The sequence below is a fragment of the Diabrotica undecimpunctata genome, chromosome 3 (genome assembly GCF_040954645.1).
Source record: "Diabrotica undecimpunctata isolate CICGRU chromosome 3, icDiaUnde3, whole genome shotgun sequence".
Lineage (NCBI taxonomy): Eukaryota > Metazoa > Arthropoda > Insecta > Coleoptera > Chrysomelidae > Diabrotica > Diabrotica undecimpunctata.
In genome coordinates this window covers 52,262,394-52,278,900 of record NC_092805.1, presented here as the reverse complement: position 1 = coordinate 52,278,900, position 16,507 = coordinate 52,262,394, and the positions used below count along the sequence as shown (strand labels likewise).

Here is a 16,507-nt window from a genome sequence, read left to right as displayed (position 1 = left end):
TTTCAGGTCAAGATCATTGAAAGCAAAATGAAGGTTCATTATAGAACAGAAAAGTGATAAATGCTCATTCAAACGTGATAGTGTTGCAAAGAACTGCCGGAAAATATAAGAGGTAAGTACCCACTATTACAGTGTAATTATTGTAAACGAGTTTTTTTTGTAATGTTTTTATGTTTTATTGCCTTTGATATAATTATGATTTGGTTATATAAATATCATTACTTATTTGAAATAAAATAGAAAAACATTATATAAAATTGTCACTTTTTTATTAGTTGGTGTGGCGAGTGTAAACGTATATTTGTTCTACGACCAAACCTTTTAAAAACATTTTAAATATTTTAAATCCATTGTTCATGTAAGGATTTTTTAATATTGGCATTTTTTATGCGGCATCCATTGCCACTGTTATAGTACATAGCATTTCATTGCCCACATTTTTATATATTTTTTGGCTATTTTCCTACATACTCTTAACATCATTTTAGTTTAAGAGGACCTCATTTGACAATAGGTCCGAAAGAAATATTTTCTCTCTGTTTTTTACTCCACTGTAGATAATACATAGTTATTTAAATTGTTAAATTTAAGCCTGCATATATACGATAATACTTTACAGAATGTCTTGTAGATTTTAATTTGTAGATTTCAAAGAACCCTCTTCTTATTCTTCTTCTTGTGCAGTCATGACACTGTCTGTTTTTAAATGTGCCAGTAAATTGTCGTTCTATCGTTTGCGTGTTTCCCACTGATCCTCTTCCTGATAAAAAACCGCCTCTCGCCGTCTTTACTACTCTATTTGTTGTCATTCCTCTTATATGATCGATCCATTCTATTTTCCTATTTGTTACCCCGTCTTTGACGTTCTCAATCTTCCATTTCCTTCGTATATCTCTACTTCTAGCTCTGTATCATAGTGTCTTATCATCGATTTTCTAAGAGTTCTGCCTTTCATTTCTTTTTCGATGTTTTTTTCCTCCATCTTGTTTTATTCAGCCAACAGATGAAAAATCAGAATTTTATGTATACAAAACTACCCTCAGAATTTTGAACCCAAAATGTGGCGATTTACCTACAAGATCGAGGTTAAGTTAGTCACCTGTCAAGTTGGTAAAATAAAGCGCCAATTAATAAACATTTACAGGTTAAAACAACTCTTTATTTTTAAAACATTTTTTTTTTGAAAACGATTTCCAGAGTGGAAATCGAAACGTGAAAAGCAAACGTACAATGTAATTTTTATTACATAATATTGCATATTAGTATTAAAATTGTAGTTTAATCTCATATAATGACAACATTTATACCACAAAATAGGTTCTTTCTTTAATACGATTGTCAGAGTTTAAATTACTTAAAGGTATTTAAATTTGTTATTTATTATTATTTACATGAAAATACTGATATGTTTTTGTACACACTTATGACAAATCAAAGAATGGAAAAAGAAAAGTATTTTTAAGTGGGTAAATATTTATTTCCTAGCTGAGCACTTTCGGCTTACAAGGCCATCTTCAGAGCTATGGTTGAGTATTTGAAATATTCCTACTAGTAGAGATCTCATTTTCTTTTAAGCTAATTTTGTTACAAATTTTCTAATGAAAAAACACAAAAAGACTACACTGGACTCAAAACAACAATCTGGACAAAAAACACATTAAACAATTTGGTTATGGTACGGGTATCAGAGTTACAGGTTGTCCCATTAAACATTCAATTTTTTTAATTGTTATCTCAATTGCTAAAACTGACACTAGTTATTGCAAATTTTTCTGTTTAGTGGTTTCATAAATATAGATTTGTGTTAATGTCACACAAACTTATGTTTAAATCATGTTTAACAACTGCTACATTTTTGCACACTATTGCAAACTATTCTTATGTTATAATTGATTAACAGACTGTTTAGTCCTCGATATATATATATATATATATATATATATATATATATATATATATATATATATATATATATATATATACAGTCAAAATCGTTTATAACGAACTTCAAGGGACTGGTGGTTTTTGTACGTTGTAGCCAGTGTTCTCTGTAAGCGGTTCTATCGGTTATAATGAACAGGTTGCTATAAACGATATTACACTGGTAGGAACAGTTAGTTCGTTGTACCTAGGTTTATGACGCAAAAATGTGTTACTTTATCTATACTTACTTATAATATGTTATAGTAACATACATAACATTTAATATATGTGTTTATTGTACTTACGTAAATCTAAATATGTACATACATATAATGTATAATATGTATTGAAATAAGTATAAGTAGTCAATAAAGTATACTCATAATAAATATAACGGCTTCTCAAAATCTTTGTATTATAAAAATGTAGGCGTACATATACTATTTATTTTTAAAAAGACAAAGAAAAATACATACATTTATGTATTACACAATATGTAAATACAACATTTTACCTGAATATCTAATAAAAAAGTCTGTAATTTTTGTTTGTCGCCTTCCTTGAACTTCTGAAAAAAATTGATGTGGAAACAATCGATAATGATTCTTTCACGCTCTGGGAAGTTTCAGCAGTCTGAATAAATGCTCTTATGGTGGAACAAGCAGCATACGCTTCAGCAACAGTAGGGATTTTGCCGAAAAACCAAAACAGTTGATGATCGTTTCCTACGCACAGATTCTCATGCCTTTGATATCATTAGTATAGCGTCAAGAATAATGACTTCCGTATCGTCGTTATTCTCTCTCTTTTCGATGATTTTGTACACCAATTCTTTCCGAAAGCATGCTTTAAGACTTCTTATAACTCCTTGGTCCATGGGCTGCAGTACGGACGTACAATTTAGAGGCAGAAAAACAAGTTTAATTTGTTTTAATCTGTCAACTGGGGGTGGAACGGACAGTTGTCGACAATTAAAATTATGTGTTTCTTTTGTTGTAAAAGCTCACTGTCCCATTTTATTAAAGTCTTTTCTAAAATAGCCGACGTCATCCAGGCCTTTTTATTGAAATCGTAATCAACAGGGAGATTTTTCACGTTTTTAAAACAGCGCGGCATTTTACTTTTTCCTATCACCAAAAGCTTCCTTTTTATGGAACCGGACATGTTGGCTGCAACAAGAACTGTAACTCGCTCTTTTGAGAGTTTACCACCGGAACGTTTCTCCCCATTAAACTCTAACGTGTGATCAGGTGTCAGTCTAAGGGAGGGCGCCCACCAAACTGGCATGGCAAGGAGCAAGTAGCACGCGTCTAGCATGTTACTTATAATGTAACCAATGAAAACGAATGATTTAGCGCACACCAAAATGACAGTGACGTCATTCATTCTAATCATTTGTTTGCATTGGTTACATTTTAAATAACATGCTAGATGCGTGCTACTTGCCACTTGCCATGCCAGTTTGGTGGGCGCTCTCCCTTAGAAATACATAATCCCATCTCGTCAGCATTAAAAATTTCATCATCGCTATGGCCGGACCTGAGTGTAGGCCACGCATTTTCAACCCAGTCATTTGTAATTGATCTGTCAACAACTGCTGACTCACCTGAAATTTTTCCATGTACAATATTGTGGCGAGCTCGGAAACGTTGAACCCAGGAAGCATTACACTTAAAATCCTTCTTCAAAATCACAGCGAAAGCGCCAGCCTTTACCTGAAGCATCGGCCCACTCACGGGTACATTGTTTGCGCGTTGTTGTTTGAATCAATCGAGCAAAGCACTTTCAATGTCACTGTGATTTGATGACCGAACGCGTTTTCCTTTTTCACACTTATTAAATTGCATAATAATTTTCTCTCGCCGTTTCATCATTTCAGCAATTGTTGAGCGTGACGTTTTAAATTCCCGGGCAATCGAACTCGCGGAATCACCGGAATCGACTCGGCAAATTATTCCAAACTGTTCCTCAATAGTAAATTGTTTCCGTGACATGTTTTCTATGAAGGCTAGACACAACTGAATTCAAATTCAGAAACTCTTGGCTTGGGCCAAATGGTGTAACAAAATTTTGTAATACAATGGACCCGTCTTGGGAGGTCTAAATGCCTAAAGGACAAGTAATCAAGTATAGATGTCTGCCCGGATGTACTATAACCATAAATTATTAATAAATCCTTACTTCTCATTTCGTGATACTAAATATCGGTAATACCTGTGAGAAATACGACACTACAAAGTCCATTTCCATAACTTTACGGGATAGCACTTTTAAACTTATTTAGTAAGATGTGGAAACAATATTATATTGAACATTGTATCTACTGTCATTTACATCATGCGTTGGTTATAATTATTTATTATTTATTTATTATACAGTGTGTAAAAATGTCATAATTGGAAAAAATTGATGTTGTATCATCTGAGGTACAGATATGTACTTGAAATTGTACGCTGTAACCAATATTTTAACTGCTAGTGTTCTAAGAAATACGTTTGCTCTAACCGATTTGTTCATTATAACCAATATAAATGCGTTTTTTGTATGTGTTTTTATGGGACCTACTATTTTGTTTGTTATATCCGATTGTACGTTATAGCCGTTGTCGTTGTAAACGATTTTGACTGTATATATATATATATATATATATATATATATATATATATATATATATATATATATGTGTGTGTTCTGTTATTATTAATCAAATTTATTGTTTTTATTTATTATTAAAGGTTCTATTTATAACACTTACAAATTTATTAAAGTCTTTATTACTAATTTATCTTACACTAATAATTATATAATTTATTATAATACGTGCGTTACATTTTAAACGCGACGCGATGTTCAAAAACTAACTGTTCTGTTTACAACAAAATTCCTCTTTAAATATAAAATCCCGTTATTCGAGAATTGCGGCGATTTCCCATCGAAGAGCCCAGAATGTCACTCAGACTGGTTTTATTCGGCCTGCTTCTGGAAATTTCAAGTCGCGGGCGACTCATCAGAATTCAGGTAGACAGGTCTTTCAACTGAGCGCCGAAATAACTAGAATAGAAAAGATATTAGTAATAAATATGTTTACAGTTTTGAGTCATATGACACGTCATTATTTATCGTAACATATGTATTGTTTTTTCACGATTTTGTGACTTCTTCAGAAGATGTTTGAAGAAGAAGAAGAATTATTGGATGTAAAGAAAGTGAATATTTCAATACTTACAACTAAAAGAGTAAAAATTTAAATTGTGCTAATATATCTAAATGACATTATTTGTTTGATTTTAATTTATTTAGAGGTTATGGTAACCGCAATATATTATATTTTTATAAAGTGAAGTCTTCTATTGGACAATTTTTAGTGAATAAGTTGAAGTAAACAATTTATAACAGTATTATCGATATTGTAAAGGGAACATATGTATGTAATATCAGATGAATGAAAAATAATTAAGAACAAGTTAAATTGATCTATAAAATTTAACATGTTCCTAATTCTTTCTCATTCCTCTAATATTAATTGCATCTTTCCAGCTTAAAATATCGGTTACTGTTTTAATGGGAATAAGCCACAATTGAAGTTTAAAATAAGTTTATTGACGTTTCAATTATTTCCACTTCGGAAATCAATATCAGAATACAAAAATAAATAAATTAAACAAATTTTGTTTTTTTACTTAATGAAAAATTTTTCTAATCAATTTAATTTTATCTGACTCATCGATATGTTACTGACTAATAGTGGTATTTTTCTTTTAATAACTTCCTCTTTTAATATAGGTAACCATATCCTACTCCATTCTGCCGAGGAATTTTCGACACATTTGGTCTCATTTAGCATAATTAGAGTCGCTTCTTTGATTTTCCTCTTTTTACCTTTTATCTGTTTCTTTTAGGACTGACTATACTTGAATCGTTTTATTGAACACTTTATTCATTTTTCCATGCGTGTTTACATATTTGAGATCTATTAAATTCTCAATTTTTAATATAAGATTGATGTTCACTTATTCTAACATTTAATAGTCGTCAAGTGTCATCTAAATAAAACTGACTGCATTCACAAGGTATTTTATAAATACAATTCTTTGTTATTTCTTGTAAATTGTTAGGTTTATTTTAGGATAAAATAGATCTCAATGTGTTTGTTGTTTTAAATGTTGTTGAAATGTTGAATTTATTGCCTATGTTTTTAAGTTTTTCTGATAATCCTTTTATGTATGGTATTATCATTTTTTAGTATTATTATTTAGGTATACTGTAGGATCTCGTTCTAAGTTGTTCTGTTCTATTCGGTCGATGGATGAAAATTTCTTATTTATAAACGATAAAGGATAATCATTTTTGATTAAAATAGATGATAACAAATGTTTCTCCTTTAAGAACCACTTTTCATTAGAATACCTAAGTAATTTTGGCTCTATCATATAAAATATAAGTGATTCCCTTTTTAATATTGATGTGATTTTTGATTTAGATATCTGTTGGTGTGTGTAAAAAATTTACAGTTTTCTCCTGAAGAAGTCACAAAATCGTGACGAAATATTGGGACGTAGTAATACGTAATTATAGTAGTAATAGTAATTTTATACGAGGTACGTCAAAAATATGAATCTTGATAAACAAAAAAAAAATTCAATTAGAAAGATACAATAACATATTGAAACATAGTTTTTAATTCCGAACAACTTTTTATAATAACAATTTTTAACATTGTGAAAAATAAAGGTACTTTACTCCTTAGCGAAATTCATATTTTTTAACATACCACGTATAAAATTAATAAAATATGATGTATGATGGTTGCATCTGAGGTTTTAGACCATGCAGAGATTTTTATGAAGAATAATTTTTTTGTAAAATAATAATTGAAAGGTTATCACATATTTGTAATAAATAGAAATGATGTATGTTAACGGTAATATGAGAACAATTTGAAGGATACACTTGCATATTAAAACATATTTTTTAATTCCAAACGACTTTTAATAATAACAATTTTCGATATTGTGAATTATAAAGGTAATTTACTTTTGAGCGAAATTCATATTTTTTGAAAAATCTCGTATACAGCTTAAAAAAAGTGATATCTGATGGTTGTGTTTTAACTTCTAGAGGATGATGATGCAGAACTTTTTATAATGAATAAATTGTTTTCATAAAACTAATTATAAAAAAGATTCCCTATGATGTCGATTTAATTGGACAAACTGTATATATATATATACATATATATATATATATATATATATATATATATATATATATATATATATATATATATATATATATATATATATATATATATATATATATATAAGAAAAAAGAAGTACTTGTGACTCGTTTGGATCAAATATTATATAACTGTTTTGGATGGGTTGGAGTCAATAAAAGGGCTATTGGTTAACTATTTTTTTAATCTCGAGCTTTCAATTGTGTTTACAATTATTATCAAGAGCTAAAAAAGACAAAATATCTTACAAGGTTGAACTAAAAAGAAAAAACAATTTTTGTTAACTTACCAAATAAAAATTAGTTTAGTAAGTAAAAATTACTGCTAATACATCTTCAAAATATTTAAATAGAAAAATGTTTTAATCTAATAAATGTTTCTCCGAAATTTTTTATAATTTTGAAAACATTTTTTTTAATACAAAAATAATTGAATTTATAAATAAGTTAAAATAGCAACCAATTACCAATAAGCCTCAATGTCATAATTGCCTCATTTTTTTTTTTTTTATTTTAAATTAAAGTGTCTCGGCAACTATGGGCCATTGACACTGGTACAAGTTTATTACAATATGTTTATGTTTACATACATATACAATCTGTTTATATACAAGTTAGGATACATTAATAACATCTTAATATAATTACACTAAGTAGTAAAGGTGACAGTCTTTTAGGAAACGAATTATGGCACTGTACATGTTTGTAGAACCAAGTAGATCACTTAAATTATTTTGAAAGTTGTAGTAGTTTCTTTGAGGTTTGTAGTGGACGCATTCTAGTAATATGTGCTGGACTGTTAAGGACTCATTACAATGTTCACAGCGAGGATGGTTTTCAGACGACATCAGATATCCATGAGTAAGACGAGTGTGACCTATTCTGATCCTTCTGATAATAATATTGTCTCTTCTGCTCATTTGAGGCATGGTGATGGAGGTAACAGTTGGTTGGATTGTGCGTAGTTTTGTATTTTGCACGTTCCAGTGTGTTTGCCAAGTGCTTAGTACGTTTTTCTTGATACTGGCCTTTAGGTCTTGGTGAAGTTGGATGTTTTCCATATTTTCTAAGGAGCAGGCCAGTTTTGCTGCATGATCAGCGTTCTCATTTCCATTGATACCAACATGGGATGGTATCCAGATGATAGTTACTGAAACACCATTCTTTGATTGCTCTTGGCAGATACTGTGGATGCACTGTACAATGGGATGTATGGAGTATATATTTATGATTGAGTCAATGGCGGAGAGGGAATCGGTGCATATTGCTAATGATTTCTCATTAGCAATGGGCGAGTCTAATGCCTTGAGTATTCCATACAGTTCGGCTGTGTGTATACTGCATCTGGGAGAAAGCCGATATGATGCTACTGTTGTATTTGAGGTACTGATAGCACAACCGACGGCCTGTTCTTCTTTGGAGGCATCTGTGTAGAGAATTTTGTCATAACGCTGAGTCTGTATAAGTTCCTTGAATGCTTGCACCAAGAGAGTTCTGGGCGTTTCTGCTTTTTTGTATCGGTTCAAGCTGGTAAGGACAGTAGGTAGCTTTTTGGTCCACGGGGGAATTCTGGACGTAGTAAATGGAGTTGTGAGTTTTAGATATGTGTCTTTTAGCAAAGTTTTTAAAATTTGTGAGAGAGAATGTGCTCGAGGGTGACTATTATCTGGGACAGAGTGGGGAGTATTAATTAGTTTAATTACTGGGTTTTTTGGATTAGCAGAAATTCTAGAGAAGTAAGACAGAAGTAAACGTTGCCGTCTTATAAAAAGTGGAGGTTCTGAGGATTCGATATAAAGACTTTCAGAAGGACTTGATTTAAAGGCGCCGAGGCTAATGCGCAAAGAGGTGTTGTGAATTGTATTCAGACTTTTAAGGTGAGTATCGAAAGCAGATATGTAAAGAATGCTTCCGTAATCCAACCTAGAGCGGATCAATGTTCTGTAAATTCTTAAGAGGACTTTCTCTTCTGCCCCCCATTGATGATGAGCTAGAGTTTTTAAGATGTTGATTCTATTTAGGCAGTTTGTTTTTGTATTCTGTATCTGATCTCTCCATGTGAGTCTTTTATCGAATATTACTCCTAAGAATTTGTGTTTATCAACAACTTGAAGAGGAGAGCCATTTAGGTGAAGTAGAGGAGGGTGAGTGTGATGTCTTCTAGAGAAGTTTATTACTTTAGATTTTCCAGATGAAAATTTGACTCCAATTTTAGTGGACCAGTTATGAAGATTGTTAAGAGTGTTTTGGAGTAAAGAGCATGTGCTCCTTGTAACTTTACCTTGGCAATAGAGAACAAGATCATCTGCGTATATTGAGTATTTTATTGGAGGGAGAACAAGAGAATTTATATCGTTGATGCTAAGAAGGAATAGTGTTGGGCTAAGAACTGAGCCTTGGGGTACTCCATTTTGTGAGATATGTGATGTAGATGTTTTCCCGTTTGTAACTACTTTGAATGATCTCTCTTGTAGGAAATTGTTTATAAAGGTGATAATATTACCCGTTAAGTTGAGTTGCTCAAGTTTTCTAATAATAACAGCTCTGTTTATTGTATCAAAGGCACTTTCTAAGTCTAAGGCAACTGTGATGACTTCATTCTTATTTGATATAGCTTGGGTTATTTCTGTTTGGATAAGTACCAGGTTATCCATCGTACTTCGATTGGGTCTGAATCCCGACTGTGCTGCATCTATAAGATTATTTTCTTCAAGAAACCAAAGCAAACGTTTATTTATCATCTTTTCTAGTAGTTTGCACATTGTGCATGTTAGTGAGATTGGCCTGTAGGCACTGGCAAAGTTAGAAGATGAGTCATTTTTCTTGATCGGTATGATAAGCGACTGTCTCCAAAGACTTGGAAAGCTTTGGCTGAACCATATCTTATTGTAGAGCGCGAGTAGCTTAAGGAGGGTTCCTGCCTGTAGATGTTTGAGAAAGATAGACGGGATGTCATCAGGACCTGCAGATGAGTTTTTTATTGATGAGATTGCCAACTTTAACTCTACTTCTGTGAAGGCGAGGTTTATTGGATTGGTTTGGATAGGGTTAGGTGGTGACTAAGTTCAGACTTAGTTTTGTTTTGAAAGTATTTGGCTAGCGTTTCGGTTATTTGGTTATCATTTGTAATGATATTATCTCCATCTGTTATTGCGGATATTTTACGGTATGTTTTTAAGCCTCTCATTTGTTTAATTTTTATCCACACTTGAGCGGGAGGGCTATATGAAGTTATGCTGTTAACGAATTTTTTCCAGGATTCTTTTTTGCTTTCCTTCAGAATTCGTTTGGATTTTGCACGCATTTTCTTAAAATGAATAAGATCTTCGATGCTACGAGTTTTGCGATATCTATTAAGGGCCTTTTTGTATTCTTTTATTGCGAGTTTACAGGAGTCGTTCCACCATGGGACGGCCTTTCTTGAGTGATTTATGGTGCATTTTCCTATACATTGGTTGGCCGCAGTTAGAATGCAATTTGTAAATTGCTCTACGGCAGCGTCGATGTTTTCCTTAAAAATAATTTGGTTTGAAAGGTCTTCAAGAGTGTCACTGAATAACCTCCAATTTGCCTGGGCAATTTTCCATTTATTTATGACTTCCGCATTTTCGATTATATGACTTGAGATTAAAATGGGGTAGTGATTGCTATCATATAAGCTAACTAGTGTTTGCCACTGAAGCAGAGGAGCGGTTCCAGGATCGCAAAAGCTTAGATCTATGCAAGAAGAGGTTCCAGACTGGATGTGAAAATATGTCGGGCTACCTGTATTCAAGAGGTTAATGTTAGAGTTGCTTATGATATCTTCGATATGTTTACCTCTCCCAAAGGTGCGTTGGGAACCCCATGTTGTGCTGTGAGCATTAAAGTTCCCAACTAGGATGAAAGGGTTTGGCAGTTGTTTTATGAGGTCGCTTAATTCTGAGCTAAATAAGTTGTAGTTTGGAGGAATGTATATAGAACAAATAACTATCTTGTTGGGACACCATGCCGTTATCGCAATCGCTTCTAGGCTTGTGTGTAAGTCAAACTCTTGATGGAAGATATCGTTGGAAACAAAAATAGATGAGCCTCCACTTGCTCGTAGGTGTGTGGGTCTTAGGAAGTTGTAGCTATTGTAATTTTTTAGGTAGGGGTTGTGATCTTTGGTGAAATTGGTTTCTTGAAGACAGATAAACTTGGGCGAGCAGTCCGATATAAGTTTTTGTAAATATTCTAGTCTGGGGTAAAAGCCATCGCAGTTCCATTGAATTAGACTTAGCATAGTGTTAGTATTAATAGGAGCTGAATTGAGAGGATTGGGATGGTTGTGAGCTGTCAGAATTGTAGTTATCTTCATTAGAATCTACGGAAAGATTTGGACTGGGCGTACTTTCACGTTCTTCTGGATCAGTGCCTAAGGCCTTTATCAGTTTTTTGGTTAGACGGGTTAGCCTGTTTTTGATAGACCTCTCCTGACAAGTTGGGTATAATGCTTGGATGTTAGAAATTAGCCCTGATACATTTTCTGTAGACTTAAGAGCTTCAGTGTAAGGGTCACTACAGCCGAAAGTGTTTTCGACAAAGGCTATCAAGTTTTCTAGAGGAATAACAAGTGATTCTGAGGTTTGCTTAAAGAATTCTTTGATAGCGTCTTTTGTTAAATCGGAAAGGTAACGTTCTGATGGTGAACTTGTTCTGGGTTTCTTTTTTGGTTTCTTAATGTCTCTACTAGGGGGAGGCATGATGTTGTCCTCGGATGGATTTGCGACCGAAATGTTATCGGGAATATCAGTCTGCTCACTTGTACTCTCGATTTCAGAGCGGCCACGTTTATGTGTGGGCGTTTTAGTAATTATGGAATTGTTTGGTTCTGAAGCAGACATATGTAGTGATGTTGCGGGTTGTATAGAAGACTGTGGTGGTAAGGGATCTATTATCTGGGTTGATATTAACGGCTGAGGCTGGGATGTTATATAATTAGGTGGAGGATTAGGACAATTTGAGGCAATATGCCCTGACTTCTTGCATATGTAGCATTCCATTTTGTCTGTGGACAAAAAAATTCTGTTTTCATTACCTTCGAATGGGATAACTAATGAAGTTTGCAGATTGAAATTGTCATCAGAGGTAAAAACATATACTTGCCTTCTAAAGCTCATGATGTGCGAATATTCATCGCCGGGGATACCTGCTCTTAAAAATGAGACGGGGGAGGCCAGTTGGAGCCCAAGTTCTTTTATAGCATTTTCTGCAAGGTCGTGTGGTATACATGGAGATATATTGGATATTATTATTCTTTTTGTGGGGGAGACTAACCTGCGAACATTCATCACGGAGTTTCCTACTGTCAAAATCGGATGGGATTTTAGAAGTTTGTCGATGAGTTCTGAATTAGTTAAATATATACAAATTCTGTTATTAGATATTCTGGATGCGAATAGGATTTGTTTGGGACCAATAGCGTCACCTACTGCCTTGACGTAATCAAACAATTTTAGATTTTCATCGGCATGCAGTACTATGGCTTGATCCCTCTTTGGAAAAGTTGATCTAGGAGTTGATTTGGTGGCAGTTGCATATGAGGAAGTTGAAGTAGAATTATGCTGAATATTTTGTGACATCTTGACAAGTTGTGAACTGTAAGGATCTGATGTGAGAACTGTATTTGTTATCGGTACCCTTGTAGTCAAAGGTAGACGAGAAATTTATTTATTTGTTAAATTTTTCCAAAAATACATATTAGGTAGGCCTACGCCACTGGTAGCTGACCCAGTTATTGAAGAAATTACTAATTTGCTAATTAACTAATCGATCCAAAAAAAAACATGCAATTAGTCTTATCGATACATACGGTAAAGTCTGGTCTTACTACTATTTAAAAGTAGTTGTTTGGTTTCACAAAAACACTAAAAAACTCGGAGCAAAACACTGATACGATGTTACCTCGTTCAAGTACACACTCGGAATCCCAACATTCTTTTTTGTTTAGTAACAAAAAGAAGAAGATTTATTCACCGTTGACAGATGTCTGAAAAAATGTAACAGATATATGGAGAATTAAATATGACATTTTACAAGTTTCAAATTTGTCTATAGGATATAAAAAACGAATTTAGTATACAGCATTAGTTGTACTCAGTGTGAGGCTGAATATGTTGGTGAGACCGGAAGAAATCTTTCAAATCGCATTATTTCTCACAAAAGTGATTGCAGAATTAAAAAACCATCTTGTGCTTTGGCAGAGCATGTAATCGATAAAGACCATATTATGGATTTTGATAACATTAAAATTTTATGTAGTGAAAGTAATAAATTTAAAAGGACTTTTTTGGAAATGGTTTGTATTAGCAAAAGTGATAATAATTTAAACAAAAGATCAGAAATTCAAAATCTAAGCAAAATTTATAATTATATTCTTTCTTTATGATTTATATATTAAACTTGTAAAATGTCATATTTAATTCTCCATATATCTGTTACATTTTTTCAGACATCTGTCAACGGTTTCAAATCTTCTTCTTTTTGTTACTAAACAAAAAAGAATGTTTAAACGAAATTTTACTTTTGGCAATATAATTGTCAAAAATAAAAATTTTATGTTGGCATTTATGACATTGAGGCTTATTTGTAATTGGTTGCTATTTTAACTTATTTATAAATTCAATTATTTTTGTATTAAAAAGATGTTTTCAAAATTATAAAAATTTTCGGAGAAACATTTATTAGATTAAAACATCTTTATATTAAATATTTTGAAGATGTATTAGCAGTAATTTTTACTTACTAAACTAATTTTTATTTGGTAAGTTAACAAAAAAAATGTTTTTTCTTTTTAGTTCAACCTTGTAAGATATTTTGTCTTTTTTAGCTCTTGATAATAATTGTAAACACAATTGAAAGCTCGAGATTAAAAAAATAGTTAACCAATAGCCCTTTTATTGACTCCAACCCATCCAAAACAGTTATATATTTATAAATATATATATATATATATATATATATATATATATATATATATATATACAGTATATATACAGTATATATAGTATATATGTATATATAGTACATATATATATATATATATATATATATATATATATCGCAACTTCTTCTTCTTCTTCTACGGCACTCCTGCCCAAATTGAGCCTTGGCCTCCTTTATTTTTTGCCTCCCGTCTTGCTTGTCTGTGGCTGAACTTCTTCATACACGGACTCCTAAAAGGGCTTGTGCGTCGCTATTTACTGTGTCTTCCCAGCGCTTTATTGGCTTTCCAACCGGTCTCTTTCCCTGCATTCTAACCTTCAGTGCTCTTTTTGGTAGCCTATCCTCTCCCATTCTTATCACATATCCGACCCATTGCAATCTTTGTACTCTAATAAAGTCTAACAGTGGCGCTTCCTTATAAAGTTGATAATGCTCGTTTTTGTATCGACTTCTGAAGAATCCGTTTTTCCTTAGGTCCTAGTATTCTCCTCAGTATTTTCCTTTCGAATGTGTCGAGTTTGCTTTTGGATGTTTCTCTCAGGACCCATGCTTCACTGTCATAGCATGCTATTGGTCGAATTAAGGTTTTATAGATTCTCATCTTTGTATTTTGGGGGACATTTTTAGATCGAAATATATGGGAGAGGACAAAATAAGCTCTGTTTGCCTGCGTTATTCTCTTCCATATGTCTCCATCTTCTGATCCGTCGGCATATATTTCTGCTCCCAGGTATGTACCGTTTCAATGTCATCTTCATGTATAATGTTTTGTGGGACTACATGTCTTCTCGTCTGTATCATTATTTTTATTTTTTCTGTGTTAATTTCCAGACCTAGCCTTTTTGTTTGCGTTTTTAACTCTGTGTATGTTTCCTGTGCTCCTGTTGATGTTCTACTCATAATATTAATATCATCGGCACGAGCGGCCAGTTAAACCTTTCGGTTGGTCAGTAGGTTTCCTCGTCCAGTTTGAATTTGCCTAATTGCATACTCCAGTGCCAGGTTAAACAAAGTTGGGGCCAGCCCATTTTCCTGCTTTAGTCCCTGCGACATTTTGAAAAAGTCTGTCCGGTGGTTTTGTATTCGTACACATGCCTGAGTTTCATCCATTGTGACTTTAGTGAGTTTAATTAGCTTGTGTGGTATTGCCAATTCAGCCAATATATGGTAGAGTTTGTTCCTTTTTACTGAGTCGTATACTTGTTGGAAGTCTACAAATACGTTGTAAACATCAATGTCATGTTCCCATGATTTACTCAAAATCTGTTTGACTGTAAATATTTGATCCAGTGTTGATCTTCCCCGTCGGAAGCCCGTCTGATACTCTCCAATAATATTTTCTGCCAGTGGTTGTAGCCGGTGGTTTATAATATATGTGAGGACTTTATATGCACTGGAGTTTTTCTCCTTTTTATAGATCGGGCATATTATACTTTTCTTCCAGGCGTCGGGCATTTTCTCTTCTTGCCATATGTGTTTGATAAACACGTGGATGTGACTTGCTAGGTGGTCGTCAGCTGCCTTATACAATTCTGCTGGTATTTCGTCAACTCCCAGAGCTTTATTGTTTTTCTGGGCCTTAATAGCTTCAAGAACTTCCTCTATAGTTGGAGCTTCCACTCCATTCTTTACTTCATTCTCTTCTACGTAGTTTGCACCCATTTCATCTTCCATGTCTACTTGTGTACCAAGTAGGTTCTGAAAATAATGCTTCCAGGTTTCTGTGACTTTCTGTTGGTCACTAATCATTTGCCCACTTTTATCTTTATATAGATTTGTTAGAGGTTTATACCCACTTTTTATCTTTTTTAGGTATTCGTAAGCCTCTCTAATTTCGTTGTTTTTGAAATTTTCTTCCATTTTTTCTATTTGTCCATTTTCATAGGTACTTTTTTTATTTCAACATATCTTGTCTGCTTTCTGTATTGCGACTTTAAATGATATTCGTCATTCCCGTGTTCTTCTTGTTACACAAATTTTGTGTGCTTCATTTCTTTTCTCTATTGCTTGTCTGCACTCGTCATCGAACCATGTTCCTCTTCTCGCCTTTTTCTTATTTTCCAAGATGGACGCTGCCGCTGTCAGTACTGCTGTTCTAATATTATTCCATTTGCCCTCTATGGAGTGCAGTTCTAGCGTGCTTAACTTATTTGCGACTTCTTCTTCTAACTTCTCTTTACATTCCTGAATCTTCAGTTTTTCCAGGTCCAGTTTGTTTGTTCTTTGTTGTCTTTCGTTTCTTTCTTTGTTAAGTCTGCATCTAAATTTTTTTTGGAGTAAAAGATGGTCTGATCCATAGCATGCTCCTCGTGGTATTCTCACATCTGAGATACTACTGGCTGCTCTTTTGTCTATCAGCACATGGTCGATTTGATCGGTTGT

At 33.2% G+C, this 16,507-nt stretch overlaps 1 protein-coding gene across 1 annotated transcript in view; it reads left to right on the top strand.

The window, feature by feature from the left end:
- Positions 1-42: 42 nt before the first annotated feature.
- The window catches only part of LOC140436798 (proton-coupled amino acid transporter-like protein pathetic), a 195,062-nt gene continuing 178,597 nt past the window's right edge, over positions 43-16,507 (top strand). Inside the window, exon 1 of the mRNA XM_072525896.1 lies at positions 43-112. The gene's annotated coding sequence lies outside the window, so the exon portion shown is untranslated. The remainder of the gene's footprint in view (positions 113-16,507) is intronic.